Source organism: Pinus tabuliformis, chromosome 1_1 (genome assembly GCF_031772625.1).
Source record: "Pinus tabuliformis cultivar Carrire ecotype Pingquan chromosome 1_1, CPIR1, whole genome shotgun sequence".
Taxonomy (NCBI): Eukaryota; Viridiplantae; Streptophyta; class Pinopsida; order Pinales; family Pinaceae; genus Pinus; species Pinus tabuliformis.
The window spans coordinates 420,058,072-420,075,819 of record NC_142297.1 but is presented as its reverse complement, the minus strand read 5'-3'; positions in this window follow the sequence as shown (position 1 = coordinate 420,075,819).

Below are 17,748 nucleotides of genomic sequence, written 5' to 3'. Positions count from 1 at the left end.
AATGATGGGAAGTATATGGTACTTAGATAGTTGAGCTTCATTCCACATGATGAACAACAAGGAGTTATTCAGTGACCTAGAGGAGAAATATCTCGAGATGCATATCGACATGTTTGATGATGGGAAGTATAGCATTACTGGATTGGGTACGATTAGTTTTTAGAAGAAGATGTTGCTCCACTCACCTTTAATAATGGTATATATGTTCCCAGGCTGAAGAATAACTTTGTATCCATTGCCATTCTTAAGGATAGAGGCTATGATGTGATCTTCTCGAAAGGAAATGCATTCCTTCGACACATAGCCATAGGTCAAGTAAATAAGATAGGGACTTGGGTGAATAATATCTATAATATGTAGGTAGAGGATTGTGTTTCTTTAAGCACAAAAGAAGAAAGGGTGTAGAGCCGAGATGTTGGTGAGTTGTGGCATACACAATTGGGCCACTTGCATCATGGGGCTTTGAAGATATTGCAGTAGATCTCTACTAGTCTTCCCAAAGGTACACTTCAGCAAGATGACACATGCAAGTGATGTGCTTTGGGAAAATACAAGAAGTATTCCTTTCAATACAGAGACAGTCGAGTAGAGTTGGTTCTAGAGTAAGTCCATTCAAATGTGTGTGGACCATTCTCGACACCATCCACAACCAAACACAGGTATTATATTATATTTTTCATGACATATCTCGTAAATGCTTGATATTTTTCATGTAAAAAAAGGATCAAATGTTCACAAAGTTGTGTGAGTTTAAATCATTGGTGGAGAAAGATTCTGGAAAGAAGGTTAAAGCTCTACAAAGTGATGATAGTGGTGACTATATCTCAAATTATTTTAAGAAATTTTGTGCAATGAAAGGAATTAAGCGGTAGTTGACAGCACCCCATAACCCTGAGAAAAATGGGGTGGCCGAGAGTAAGAACAAAAGAATAGTAGTGGCATCAAGAAAATTTTTGCATGATCAGGGCTTACCACTACACTTGTGGGTTGAGGCATGCAATACAATGGTTTATGTTCAAAATCATAGCCCACATTAGATACTTGAGATGAAAACAACAGAGGAGGCTTATTCTGGTAAGAGGCCAAATGATGGTCACTTCAGCATTTTTGATTCATCGGTATATTTCCATGTGACGAAAGATAGATGGAAGAAGCTTTAGCCAACAACAGAGTTGGGGATATTTGTGGAGTACACTGATACACCTCACATCTATTGGGTGTAATTTCTGACCAGCAAGATTACATTGGTTCGCAGGGATGTCAAATTCAATTAGGAGAAGGCCACACGAGTTTCACTTGAGAGGGAGCTTTATCTACATGCAGGTGAGGAGATTTTAGCTCTTAAGGTTGAGGAGCCTCATATTGATGAGGAGAAGCCACATGCAAAGAATTTGGGTGTGGACACATCCACTCAAGTAGAGTCTTCCACATAGGGAAGAAAGCACACAAGAGGGGCTGACATATTGTTCGATGATGCACAGGAGAATGCGGGAGCACTCACTTATCAGTGAAAGAAGAGGAGGTCATGTGAGAGGTACACTATATACATGGTTCTTATGGGAAAATGTGTTGCGACAAAGCCATCTTCCTTTAAGTAAGAAGTGCAGTAGTCTATTTGGGTTCATGCCATGATGGAGGAGTATGACTCCATAGTTCGTAACAGTGTTTGGGATGTGGTTCTGAGACAAAAGGACAAGTCAGTGATGAGCTCCTATTGGTTCCACAAGGTAAAGAAAGCTACAAATAGTAGTGTGGAGAAACATAATGCTAGATTTTTTCCCCATGGATTTTCACAAGTAGAGGAGATTGACTACAATGAGGCCTTTGTTCTTGTTGCAAGATTATTGTCAATTAGATCTATATTAGCACTATCCACATAGATGGGTTGGGAGATAAACCATATGGATGTGAAGAAAGCCTTCCTTAATGGCTTGATTGAGGAAGAGGTCTACATAGAGGAGCCTAAAGGTATTGCAACCTTTGACCATGAGTTGGATGTGTGCTAGCTCAAAAGAGTGTTGTATGGGATGAAGCAAGCACCTCATGCTTGGTACAATAGGATAGAGAGCTACTTCATTGGTTTGGACTTCATGAAGAGTGAATCGGGTGCAAACCTGTGTCGCTTAGTGGTCTAAGGTAAATCATTGATCATTGTACTTTATGTTGATGATCTCATACTGACACGTGATGATCAGCTGATCAAGTATTGTAAGGAGGACCTTGCAAGAGAGTTTGAGATGAAGGACATGGGGCTCATTCATTAATTTCTTGGCATGGAGGTATGGTAGGCGTTATAGACATATTTAGGCACTGGAACCCAAATCACATATGTCCATAAACCAAGGGCTTCTAAACCCCTAAAAAGTGTTGTTTCATACCCTAAAGGAACAACGTCAGCTGATTACAACATCTCCCAGAAGTTCTCCATGAAAAAACTACTTGGAACTGGTCAAAACAGAACCATACAGACTGCTCCATGCATAGGGTGCAATGCATCTCACCTATTACACACGGGGGTTGCGATGCATATTGGAAGGCCCTTCTGTAGGGTGCGATGAGTGAGAGCAGACAAATAGCAGAAATAGTTTGCTAGGTGGAAACCCAGAGAATCTTCTAGAAACTGCTTATATGACACTTGCCTCTCTGAATTCACCTGTGGATGTGTAAGAGATCTAAAATCTCCAAGTGGAACCAAGGACTATCAATGAAATGAAACTAATCAAAATCCTAGAAGCTGACTCACTCTCCTGAAAACATCTATATATGGATCCCTCATCCAAGAGATCCAAAGGCTGGAATTTTGTAATTTGCAAGGAAGTGTTGTTGGTTTCTCTTTGAAGACATTGTTGGATGATCTTGCTTTGTATGATTTGAAGAGGGCTTTCATCCTGGGAGGATGATGTTGGATTAGACAGCCTGGTTGTAATCCTCTCTTCTACTACTTTTATCAATAAAGCTATTTGAGTTTTCCTCCATATGCTTGTATATCTCTGAATCTCTTGTTTATGTATGCATTTATATGGTTAATATAGATCTGGTCCTATATTGTTTATGGTTATATATCTCTATGCTTTGATGGTATTATGCTACTTTGACTCTACAGGCATTCTTTCAAGCAGGACAAGTAAGGAAGGAGTGGAAAATCTCTGTCAAAGGAGGGAGGAAACAAGCAAGGAGCCAAGCGAAAGACTGAGGTTGGCACTCTCTGCTTCTTTCTCATCTATCTCTCATAAAGGAAAACACAAGTATCTTTAATCTGTTTGTTTCTAAGATAGCTACCTGTCTTAGTGGGACTAGCAACTCTGAATGGACACTAGTTTTGCTGATAACCAAATGGCGACTCCACTGGGGATCGAATAGTTTGATTGCTTGTCTCTATTTTTTTGCTTCATAAACTACAGACAGAGCATGAAGTTAATCCAGCTAGCCTTCGAACTGCATTTGCTACGCAAGTGCAAAGTAGATCAACGCTACTTCAGTCAATCTCCATGTTGGTTTATGAACTCAACATCTAGCTTGCAAACATCCTAAGTGCCCTGGTGGTAGCTCAAATAACCTCATTGGATCACCCCCTATACTTTGTGTTTACTAACAATCATTAGCTCAGCCTAAATCCACGAACGTAGCTGCAAACTATGAGAAAACACCAAGCTCAGTCTTGTCCCTAGACCATGACACTGTTCTTCTTGGCAGTCTGGATGCATCGCACCTCCCGTGTGTTGTAGGTGAGATGCATCCTTGTTTCCCTATGTTACAGGTGTGATGATCAGGTAAGACTATTTCTGCCTCCAGATTTTGGTTTTTTCTTCATTGTCTTCAGCTTTATTTAGGAGTTTTGCTATCTGTGATCAGTGTATCACTATTGAAACTCCCTTCTTTTGCATTATTCAGCCTCCATCGATAAAGAATTGAGAATGTTTTTTATGTATTTTTCGTCATTTACAGTTCTCTTGTGCAAATAGTAGCTTAATCGAACTGTCGTATTTTGATTTGAAAGTGTCACAAGTGTCATTTTTAGTCAAGAAAAAGAATATTACAAAGCATTCCTCTTTTAGACAGTCGATTACATTTTTTCCATTGTATTTTATTTGAATCATTAGTATTTCAAGTGTCGAAATCAATTTTTAATTCGAACTCGCAAAGTGTCATCTTGGCTTTACTTTCGTTTTTTGAAAAGAAAATTGTTAGTACTGTCACTTTGAAAGAAGATAGTTTAGATCTTTACTTTGTTTTCTTTTTGTCATTTTCACATTAAGGAAACTGAAAAACAATACATGCATGTGCATTTGCATTAAGACTGCATGCTGAAGTTGATTTAGGAAAAGTGCATCTAGTGTGTGCTCTCTGCTCTATGTTGAAAGAATTTTGCTTCTCTTTCCTTAGTAGCTAGGACATTCATTACAAAAAGAAAGTAAACGACTGTTTATCATCTTAGATTGCATATTTAGGATCTGTATATCTACATCATATGGTGAACCTTAAAGGCAAGCTTCTTAAGAAAGATCAACTATAAAATAAATTCAATGAACATAAAAACGCTTTGGAACCTAACGCACAACATTTAGAAGTCTAGGCTAGAGACGTATTCCGGCATCATAAAGCCTGGTAACTATCACTTTCATTGTAGGTTGGGTGATTCCTCCTCTTCGAGACGACAAGTTCCAGTAGGGACTTGTGCTCCCACGTACCGTCGAGTATATATTGAGAGACCACAATAGGCTATATCCTTTATCCTTAGGAAACCATGTCTATTGCCCTATCAATAGAAATGCACTAAACACAACAATCGGGAGGATTGACTATCGTACCGTAAAAATTATTCTACAATTTTGCGATTGGTTTGGTAATCCCTCTGTCTAGATTTCCAGAGTAGTCACTTTCATTCCTTTTCAGACTCTTTAATAGAAAAGGTCCATCTGAGCACTTGTCACTCCAGTCTCATTAAAAATCAAAGGTGACCAGAGTCATCTTTAGCTTTTTCTCGACTCTTAAAAATTTAAAAAGCAAGTTGTGTCAAAGCGTCATAAAATTCATTTAATTCGGAATAACATTTTCCCCTTCTTATTTTGAGTTGATCAAGTAATCCACAATCGTGGAATAAAGTCACTCAAAACCCCGTCATTCATGGAGACTAACGAGTCAACCGTCTTTGTCTCCAGAAACGAAACCATTTCGGGCCAAGCGATCTCATTTAACTGGATCAAAGTATCCTGGTTTGTTTGAAACTTGTGTTTCAACATCCTCAGAAACTCCAATTACTCCAACTATTTCTAGTATCCCTGCCTCTACAGAAGAAGTTCCAAAGTTACAAGAGGACACCTGAACTGATCCTACTGTAGTGGTAAACACATCTATTCCTGAACCAGTTTCATCTAGGACTAATTCGGAAAGTGTTAACCCTCCAACATATGTCGCTAGAGAGTGTGCACCTACTTCTGCACCTGACATATTTTACGGACCTGACGGTCTGCCTCTTCCACCTGGACTGATTGCGATAAAAGAGATTGTGGAGGATCTTCCATCTAGTACCCCATTACATTATGGAACTGGGATCCACCTATATCCTTCTAATTTAGAAGATAGTCAACCTTCATCGCAAATTCCTATAGAATCACTAGGAAGTCTTTTGGATAGACTCAATATGTCTGAAAAACCATCGACATCTAGGACTGTGTCATCTGATACAGTTTTAGCAGAACTTCCTAACACTACTTTGACAATGCTCACTGGTGTACCATCTATCACAACTAGCTCTCAACCGCTAGATGGAGTCCACCTAGGGACTGTTTTGATAGTGTGGTCTGTTCCCGTTTGTTCGTCTGGAGTAATATTTGGAATTTCTTATGTTGAGTCTCAACAAATTGATCCTCCATAACAGTATCAATATGGGCAGTCCAGTCTACAAGGACCCATTTTTCCTTTGACCACTAGATTGCCGCCATATGGGGGGTAGTATGCCTTCTCATTGTTCCCTCCAGGTGAATGACCATATGAGAGCTCACAACAAAATTCAGGTCAAGCTGGAATTGCATCCAGTGGTTGGGTGCCAATATTGCCTCAACAACCAAGGGTTGTATATTCAATACAACCAAATCTACCTATGTCAAATATTCCCACTACACCAGCTATCATAATGGTGTCGCGAGTACAAGCGCTACCTGTTGTATGCCAACCTCAAGTCTCTCAGGTCATAATACAACAACCTCTTATCTCAACGACTCAACCACAATCGACGATTAGTGGCTCCTTAATTGAAGTGACTCAGGCTCAAACGGGTACTATCACCCCTCATCTTGGTCAAACATCCAGTATTGGACAACAATAAATGGCTTCACAACCATGGTTGGTGCAATATCAACAACCGCAATTCTAGCAAGCTTACCGAGGACCTGAGCAATAAAGCTTTGCGAGTAATGGGCAACTGTATATTCAAAGCGGTCACCATCAATCATATCATAATGGTTATGCCAATCAACCTTATCAAAGTTATCAACATCAAATACATTATGCTGGTATGCAAAGACCCACTGCTCAGGTGATCCCATCTTATCCTGGGTACACTTCACCAAACCTGAATCAACAGCTTCCTTTCATCGCAACATTGAAATTACAAAATCTGAATCGGATAACAAATGATCCAATTTCCAACCTCAAGTCTCTCAAGCCATAATACAACAGCCTCTTGTCTCAATGACTCAACCACAATTTCCGATTAGTGGATCCTTAATTGAAGTGACTCAGGCTCAAATGGGTACTATCACCCCTCATCTTGGTCAAACATCTAGTATTGGACAACAATAAATGGCTTCACAACCATGGTTGGTGCAATATCAATAACCGCAATTCTAGCAAGCTTACCGAGGACCTGAGCAATAAATCTTTGCGAGTAATGGGCAACCATATATTCAAAGCGGTCACCATCAACCATATCATAATGGTTATGCCCATCAACGTTATCAAAGTTATCAGCATCAAATACATTATGCTGGTATGCAAAGACCCACTGCTCAGGTGATCCCATCTTATCCTGGGTACACTTCGCCAAACCTGAATCAACAGTTTCCTTTCATCGCAACATTGAAATTACAATATTTGAATCAGATAACAAATGATCTAATTGCTTACGCCCCTTGGTGGCTAGCCATTTCTCATAAAATTTTGTCAGATATTCCTAAATTCAGTGGAAATATGGCTGAAGATCCATCGAATCATGTGATGACCTTCCATCTGTGGTGTTCATCCAACACTCTCAATGATGATTCGATTAGGCTTCGCCTGTTTCAGTGAACGTTAACTGGTCTGGCAGCAAAATGGTACATCAAATTGCCAAGAGCTTCATTCGATAACTTCAGCACCCTTGTCATGACCTTTTTAACCCATTTTCAGCTACCCATAAGGTATGAAACAGGAACAGAGCTTCTTACAAATTTTAAGCAAACAAAAACCACTCATATATTAGATCATATTCATGAGTGGCGATGTCATCACTGAATGGTAAAAACATATGTTCCTGATCAGCTGCTAGTTGAATGGTTTATTAAGTCATTGTTACCTTCCATTACAGAAGATGTGGCTAAACGGGGGGCGTTGTCACTGAAGAGCAAGTCATTGCCCATGCACAATATCTAGACTTGATTTATACTCAGTATAGCATGCTCTACGACAAAATCCCTGATGCTCCTAGACCAGATTTTTCCGTTCCTCCTCCTCGTAAATCAAACAAAGACTCTCATGTTGGCAATGGTGTGATAGGCACAAAACCGTGAAGGCTGCATCTAAGAAAGCTCGTGCGGTTTCTAGTCAAAATGCAAATTAAGAACTTCTTGCCTCAGAGGTTAATGCCGTGTCCACCGACAAAGGCAAAGACCCGAAGCAGCCAGGGGGCAAGAAGAAAGGGAAAAGAACAAAGAAGAAATAGGATGATTCGTCTCCTGAAAACTCTTCTGCAAACCCTTATGGGAAAAAGAAACCTCCTTCACCGTGTCACATATGTGAAGAATACCATGGGATGAGTGATTGTCCACATAGAGCTGAAGTTAAGAAAATCTTTGAGAATTCAAGAACCTCGGCAGTCTTAACGGATCTGTTTCCAAACCTAGAAACCAATTTGGTTGCTAACGAAAATTCTTCCCCATCCCAAGTGCTTATGTTGTCAATTTCGAAACAACAAAATGATGCTTTGATATCGACAAGGAATAAATATTACGGGAGTCCATAGCTGTCGAACAACAAGGCTGCAGATCAACCTAGTAGTTAAACAACAACTTCAACCGAAGTTGTGCCACCCATCGTTCCTGAGCTAACAATAAAGCCACCAAAGGGAGTAGTACACAAATCGACATTTAATCCTCGTGCTCGAGCAACAATGAATTATAATATAGTATAGGATCTGGCCCAATCGTCGTCTGCTATGTCGACACTTGAAGTACTACAAAATTTCCCCTCCCAAAAGCAGGCTCTATTATCAGCAATAGGTGGGATTGACCCAACGGATTCCAATCTTATGGCCTTTAATCATAAAGGATTTGAACCTCAGTTACCAGCTCAACTTTCTTTCCTCATCCAAGTGAAAGCCCTCAACAAAACTATTCATTGAACAATTATTGATGAGGGGGCATCTACCTACATTATGTCAATGAGTTGCTGGAAAACTTTAGGATCACCACCCTTGTGAAGATCATCAACGACATTAAAAGCATTCGATGGATGAACATGCACCCCATATGGGATTTTGGGTAACTTACAAGTTGAACTGGGGGGAAAAATAGTAGAAATTGACGTCGAAGTTATTGATGGAAACCTCGATTACAATATCTTACTAGGAAGGCCCTGGATTTATGCCATGGTTGTTGTTGTATCAACTTACTTTAGAAAGATTGCATTTCCTTTCAAAGGAGGAATTACAATCATTGATCAACAAACCTTTCTCCCCAACAGTTCACAAGTTTCAGGAAGCATTCCAATGATCCATGGAAGCTCTCATTTGCTTCAAAATGTCGGAGTGTGCCTACTGAAAGATCCCACATTGATGGGTACCTTTTCCCTACTGCCTCTGAGTAATCTGGCGGAAGTGGTAATAGTAGGAACCTGCAATATGATATCTTCCATTTAGAAGATTTCCAAACATTTTTTTAGCATGGATCATCAACAGGTTTTACCTCCAAGCCCAATAGAGATTTTATAGCAATCAATTTTATCAGCCTGGGTGACAAACCCAAATCAATTCTCATCGAGTGTTTGGGTAGATAGGTCAAAGGAATATGGTACCTCTTCAGATCCTTGGTCACACGTACATTCTACAAACAAAGGAATTATTTAGTCGATGATGACAGAAGAGGCACCATGGGGTGATTACCACCATCGTTCCCATCTTCCGGATTACAACGAAGATTTTTCCAACGACCTTGGTCATCCTTCAGTTTTTGATTTTCTATCAAATACTATAAACACGGTGGATTCCCAGCAAAATCTGTTCAATATTGAAGAAACTAGCACCATAAATATCTCGATCAAACCTAATGTTGTAGAGAATATTCTTGTCGGAAAATCTTGTTCTTCTTCAGAACTGGAAATATATTGCGCTCTCTTTTGCGAATTCAGAGATGTATTTGCATGGTCATACGAAGAAATGCTAGGCATTGACTCGAGTATAGTTGAACACGAAATCAAGATGTATCTAGATGTTAAATCGATACAACAACGGCTTCGGCAGGTGCACCCAAAGAAAGCCGTTGCCATCAAGGTAGAAGTTGAAAAACTTTTACATGCTGGTTTCATTTACCCGGTTCCTCTAACTGATTGGGTATTGAATATTGTTCCTGTGATGAAAAATAAAGGAACGATTAGAGTGTGCATTGATTACAGGGATGTAAATCAAGCTTGTCCAAAAGACAACTACCCTACACCCTTCATCGACCAGATAATTGATGAATGAACCGGATGCAAAATCTTTGCATTTATGGATGGATTTTCTGGGCATAATCAAATAAATATCCGCTCACAGGACCAGTCGAAGACTACATTTATATATCCATGGGGCACATTCGCCTACCACAAATTACCTTTCAATTTAAAGAACGCAGGGGTAAATTTTCAGAGGGCTATGATTTATGCCTTCCATGACATCAAGAACATCGTTCAACCATATCTCGATGATCTTCCTGCTCATTTGTGAAAGCGAACTAATGATCTGCAGCATTTGAGAGCTATATTCTACGTTGCCGACACTACATGATATGACTCAATCCACACAAGTTTGTGTTTTGTGTCGGTTCTGGTCATTTACTTGGCTTCATATTTCTAAGGACAAAATTTGACTCGACCCATGTAAGGTTCAGACAATCATCGATATGCCTCCACCTTCAAATTTTCTTCAGATTCAGAAACTCCAAGGGAAAGCAAGCTTTCTGAGGAGGTTCATTCCAAATTATTCCGAACTTGCTAAAGGTTATACGCGTCTTTTGAAAAAATAAGTACCCTTTAACTAAGATCAGGTTGTGCAAGATTCCTTTGATGCTCTAAAGGAATACCTAATAAAAGCATCATTAATGTACACTCCTGATTATCAGAAAGACTTTAACATGTATCTAGCTGCAGCAAATACAACCATTGCAATGGTTTTAGATCAAGAAGAAAATGGAATCAAACATCCTATCTATTATTTAAGTCGAAACTTAAATGATATAGAAAGAAAATACTCCTATGTTGAAAAACTGGCTCTCAGAGCTATTCAAGCAGTACAAAGATTTCGACACTATATCCTATTTCGCAAAACTATCATTTTATCAAATTGGAACCCAATGACTTACATTCTGTCGCATCTATTACTTGGGGGCAAATATTCAAAGTGCATAGCTATTTTGCAAGAGTTTGATCTAGAATTCGTAAAATCGAAATCAAAGAAATTTCTAGTTTTTGTGGAGTTATTATGTGATTTCCCATCATCTTCCAATGATTCAACATCCAAAGCAACAATCGTGGATGAATCTTTGTTTTTGATATCGTCAAGCGATCCGTGGTACAGAGATATAATCATCTATCTCTAAATCCAAACATATAGGCCTAATACCTCTCGCTCTGAACAACGACGTACTTGATACCAAGCAAAAGACTACATGATCGTCAATGATACGCTTTACCATCGTGGTACCGATACAGATCTGCCAAGGTGCCTCATCCATGAGGAGGCTAAAAAGGTCTTGAATGATTGTCTTTCAGGCGCGTGTGGGGGGCATCAATCTGGTTATGCCATTGTACAAAAGATTTTACGAGCAGGCTACTTTTGGCCAACAATGTTCAAGGATTGCATAACCATAGTTAGAAGTTGCCATGCTTGTCAAATCTTCGACCGCAAAACTAGAACACCACCCGCACCTTTGCAACCAGTAGTTTCTATTGGGCCATTCGCCAAATGGGGCATAGATTTCATGACATGTAACCCCACCTCGGCCAGGGGGCATGGGTATATCATAGTCGCAATTGACTATTTTATGAAATGGGCCAAGGCGATGCCTACATTAAACAACATTGGCGAAACAACTGCTCTTTTCTTTTTTAATCATGTAGTCTCTAGGTTCGGCATTCTGCAGGCTATAGTCACAGATCATGGATTGCATTTTCGCAATCACATGATGGTCGAATTGGCTGCCAAACTAGGATTGTCCCATGACAGTTCTTCTCCATATTATCCACAAGCTAACGGACAAGTTGAGGCCATCAACAAAGTCCTAAAGCACATGTTGCAAAGGATTATCGGAGTCCATAAACAGAGTTGGCACCTAATCTTGTACTCAGCCTTATGGGCATCCAGAACCTCGGTAAGAAATGTGACCGGGTTTACACCCTTTCAGCCGGTGTATGGCCTGGAAGCCGTCTTACCAATTCAATGTGATATTTCATCTCTCAAGCTCTCAATCGACCTTCTCGCTAGAACTTTAGAGGAAGAGGCTCGTTTCTTGGAACTAATCCAATTGGATGAAACCCGTCGTGACACCGCCTTGGCTAATGAAGCCCATAAGAAATGAGTTAAGGCACAGTTTGACAAAAATGTCAAACCCCGTGTCTTCTCAAAAGGTGACTTGGTCTTGCTTTACGATCAGGAATCCGATAAATTTGGAGCAGGTAAGTTCCAATCTCTGTGGATGGGTCCCTATATTGTTAAACTAGTTTTAGCAAAAGGAGTCTACAAGCTAGTAGATTACAATGGAATTCCACTGGCACAACCTCGAAATGGGTTGTACCTTAAGCGTTACTATGCTTGACTAGGTACAATAACCTCTTTATATGCTTTTGTTACATTTTTGTTTTCGTCAAGAGTGATCTTTTTGATTAGGTAATCCATTCTTGCATTTGTTACAGATGTCGAACCTATTGGAATCATTCGTTGGATATGCCGACGAAGCTAGTCGTAGTGCATAGAACCTATCTTCTGTGGCCCAAGCCATTTTGATCCAAGCGGTGAGTTAGTGAGTTTCAAAGGAGTGTGTATAGGTCGATCAATGAACAACATTGTTGAATATATCACATTGATAGAAATTCTCTCTAATGCCATCACACGTGACATATGTCGAATTTTTGTTAGGCTAGACTCACAACTTGCCATCCTACAACTTACTGGCATATATTATGTTCGGAATCTAGCTATCTATCGTATGTTCGTAAGGGTTAGGATTTTGGAAAGGCAGTTTGATTCTATTCAATATCAATACATTTCCAGAAACTTAAACACATTAATTGATTCATTGACAAATTATGTGTTAGATAGACATTTGCAGCATTTTTAAAAGAAAGCATTTCAAATCAACATTTGCATTAGGATCATATAACTTAACCAAAATAAAGCTCTGAAAATAAAATAAAAATAAAAATAATATATATATATATATATATATATATATATATATATATATATATATATATATATATATATATTATATATATTTATATTTTTTCAAAGATGTTCTGTGTCCAATACAAAATCGGTCACATGACCCAAAAAATAAAAAAATGAAGAGAAGCACCCTACACTAATGGTGTTGGTGATAAAAATTCACCACCTGTGTGATCATACATAAGAGCCTAGTCCATCGACTCGGCACGCCAATAGTATGGCATTGTAATCTCAAAGGTAACTTTTCGGTCCTCACATCCTGGATACCTAGGGTGAGACCCTCAATATGATCCTGCAATACTGCAAGGGTCTCGGCTACATCTAGATCGTAGAGGACAACCCTCCCTATAGCCTCTCCTGCTGGAACAACAGCTGCTACCCTCGGACGCACTGCTGGCTGCATGGGTCCAATATCTGCATGAATATATGAGTTTGATTAGTCTTGATAGCGTTAAGAGACATAAGAACATTATAAAAACAATAAACAGGGATATGGTCAAAAACTTTACGTATAACACCCCACTGCTTGCTGGTCGGTAGCACCAAATCTCGGTCACCCCAGAAATCCATCCCAGCATATGGATACTCAGCAAAGACCATCTCCTGATGGTCGAACCACTCAAAGAAGGCATCAGAGAATGAAATGTATGACTGACCAGCATGTCTGGCCATAAGATCGACCCATCTCTGTATTCGTGGTTCCATTGGTACTGATGGTCTGAGTGAAATGTACTGTGGCTGCATCAGTGGGATCTTCTCCAAGGAAAAGGCAGTGAGAATAGAACCATAACCAAAGTTCTTACATCTTCCATTCTTCACCTTGGTGAGTTGTTCTTTTATAATCGGAAGTACTGCATCACACCAGTTGAATACCTTTAGTTCAATGCATTCTAGAGCATACTGCATATATGACCTATTGGCCAAATGAAGAGCCATGCTACTAGCCAATCTAGTAAAGGTGAATAATATAGTCCTCAAGGATCAGTCAGTGACATCACAAGTACTAATCTTGCTGTCCCTGCTCGGCTGAGATCCATCTCTATAGAATCGGCGAATATAATCCCTCATAGATTCACCTCCACGGGCGGATCCTAATAGCAAGAGAGGGGCACCTTGCCTTGATAAACTGGTCAAGAAGTAGATATCCTCAACTGTCAAACTAATGGATTTACCTCAAATCTAGAACACTTGGTTGGTAAGCTCCCATGCATCGAGAAAATATTGCAACAAATTGATTTGTTGCCTCATGCTCGATATGTGGAAGAATTTGAGAAAACCACAGTTCCGCAAAGTAGTCACTGTACCTGGATCATGTAAAGCAACCATGTCCTCTTCTTCAAGCTCATGTTCATGCCATGTAATGACCATCTTGATCCAATGAATCTCTAAAAAACAAACAAGAGAAGAATTAGGATCCTGATTCAGGCAAAAACAGGCAAAAATTTCCATGAAAAGCAATGCATATACTTGCCCTTTTGCACCCATCGCACCCCAGCTATGTACTGGGTGAGATGCATCCTGACTAGCCAATGGCCAGCTCAGTATGCATCACACCTTTCAATATACATTGGGTGCGATGGGGAGAGAATGAATTTTTCAAACCCCAGAGGCCCAGCAGAACAGGAAAGCATGCTCAAAATCAGAAAAGGAAAGAATGCAATTGAAGAGCTCAGGGTTAGCTCCTACCTAGTCCAGAAGGTGCCGAAAATAGTTCATAGAATCTCCCGGAATCAGCTGGTGAAAATCAAAGGGGAAAACTCCTCTAGAGCTCCAAAAATCCCAAATTTGAATGAAATGGTAAAAATGAGAGGTAAAAACTATTTTTATGTTACTATTCACCTAGTTCAAGTAAGATATTGTTGTTTAAACGAATTTTTCAAGCACGTGTTTACATTTCTAATCATGTTGATGGAGTAATTGAACAGGCAGCATGACCGTCAAAAGAACATAGTGTTAATGGTAAAATCAACATCTTTGACTATTATCATGAGAAGTTTTACCAAAGTTCAAGCTTGTTAAAAAATAAACCTCACCACGAGAAATTTTACACAAAGTTCAAGCTCGTTAAAAAATAAGCCTAGCAATGAGAAAGTGTTTCCATAGAGTTCAAGCTCATTAAAAAATGAACCCCACCCCCTGGTAAATAGCCATTTTGATCGCATGACTATTAGCCTTTGAACCTTGGTTGTGTTCTTACCATCACCTCCACTCTTTTTTAGCCGATCATATGCCCCCATTTGATTGTTTACCCTTTTGAGGAACAACTGCGATGAGTGATTCTATTAGCCACCCTCTTTCCATTGTCGTGATTGAAAAGTTCCAAACCTTGCCTGGAACCAGTTGCTATCCAAAAACATCACCCGTTCCTCAAAAAATGAGTCTCCTTTAAGCTCTTTTCATCTGACTCGTAAAATACGAAAATATTGCTGAGAAATTGGCCTCTCCAGCTCGTTAAAGCGACCAGAAGTGTTATCCCTCCTCTAGATTTTAATCTTTTTGGACCTGAGGGATTATTACACAAAAAGATCGAGTGCTTATCTTGTTTGGATCGTTAAAACTATTGAAAAGTCATCCCTTTCATATTATTTTACACTTTTTCGAACTTAAGGGATTACATTACGAAAAAGGACCATTGGAGTTGCCTTTATGTCCCTTTCTAGACTCTCTAAAATTGAAAAGGACTGAGTTATCTTTGTCATTAGACTCGTTAAAAAAATAGCGAAAAACTTGTCCATGCAGACAAGATCGAGTTTCACTGTTGCTAGGCTCGTTAAAACACAGTGACGGGCTTGCCCGAAGAGAAAATTATAGAACAAGCATATGTTACCCTCCTCAAGCTTGAAAAAAATAAAGAGGTACTGGTCAACAATGATTGGGGAAAATGGGAAGAAAATTTGAATAGCTTCATTGGTAGCAGGTCGCTCTTGAACATGACACGTTCACTCCATCACCATGATTGAGTCGGGTTGGGTTATTCCATTCACTGGTCATATGACCATTGGTCCACCGTACCATCCACCTTGGGGTTAACGCTACCAATCCATTTCAGTGTCGCCAGTATGTTCAAGAGAATTCGCTCAGAGAATTCACCAACCTAGCCAATGTCTCATCCACTGCAATACCTTCACTCTCCATTTTTCATGACCGCCACCCTGAACCTTGTATCATCAGATCGTTTTCACCTCCGCAAAATCATTTGCTCCATTCTGTGTTGTAGATGTGGGATTAATTAAACCCCTCGTACGAATTGTCACTTCTTGTTGACATCAGCTCATTATCCAAGAAGTTGACTTAGGGACAACCCTTTTAGTACTTTGAAGCCTGCATGCCTCAATGGCAAGTTTCTCTCTTCCGAAAACAGGTTTACATCAATGGCCTTCAATAGAAAGATTTTACGTGGTGTTCGAAATCAGTTCATGTATTCACACCACATGAACTGTACTACGGTACCTTGAGGGTCATCATCATTATCGGTGATTCCTCTCGCGCCTATTAACCGCTTACATCATAGGCTAGTAATCAGGAGATGTCTTTCCGTGTTCGACGTCAGAACATCTTTTCACATGGATCGACTTGTACTTCAAGCAAAGATTGAACGAGTTTGAAGACCACGGATCTAGTTTCATTCATCTGGGCTGCGATTTATTCAGGAAAATAAAGACATCAAATGTACATCACAACTGCACAGATAATCATCCAAGTTAAGGGATGATGGCTCTACCAGAATCATCAGTTTGCCACACTGATGATTATCTGTCTAATGTACATGAATATGAATTTATAAATCTGAGCATGGGAATGCCCACCTTAGATAGATCATGAAAATATTATGAAGATAATGCATTGTGCTGTATCTTATTATAGGTCACCTTCCACTTCAGAAAACCTCGGATCCTCATTATAAAGCATTTCACCCAACATCAAAAGGATTTACAACCGCATGCTTTAGGGGGCAACTGTTATAGACATATTTGGGCACTGCAACCACAATCACATATGCCCATAAACCCAGGGCTTATAAACCCCTAAAAAGTGTTGTTTCATACCCTAAAGGAACAAGGTCAGCTAATTACATCATCTCCCAGAAGTTCTCCATGAAAAAACTACTCAGAACTAGTCAAAACAAGACCATATAGACTGCTCCATGCATAGGGTGTGATGAATCTCACCTATTACACACACGGGGTGTGATGCATACTAGAAATCCCTTCTGTATGGTGTGATGAGCGAGAGCAGACAGATGGCAGAAGCAGTTTGCTAGGTGGAAACCCAGAGAATCTTCTAGGAACTGCTCATATGAAAATAACTCTCTGAATTCGCCCAATGATGAGTAAGAGATATAAAATCTCCAAGTGGAACCAAGGACTATCAGTAAAATGACACTAATCAAAATCCTAGAAGCTGACTCACTCTCCTGAAAACATCTATATATGGATCCCTCATCGAAGAGATCGAGAGGTTGGAATTTTGTAATTTGCAAGGAAGTATTGTTGGTTTCTCTTTGAAGACATTGTTGGGTGATCTTGCTTTGTATGAGTTGAAGAGGGCTTTCATGCTGGGAGGATGATGCTAGATTAGACAGCCTCGTTGTAATCCTCTCTTCTACTACTTCTATCAATAAAGCTATTTGAGTTTTCCTCCATATGCTTATATATCTCTGAATCTCTTGTTTATGTATTCATTTATATGGTTAATATACATATGATCCTATATTGTTTATGGTTATAGATCTCTATGCTTTGATGGTATTATGCTTCTTTGATTCTATAGGTGTTCTTTGAAGCGGGACAAGTAAGGAAGGAGTGGCAAATCTCTGTCAAAGGAGGGAGGAAAGAAGCAAGGAGCCAAGCGAAAGACTG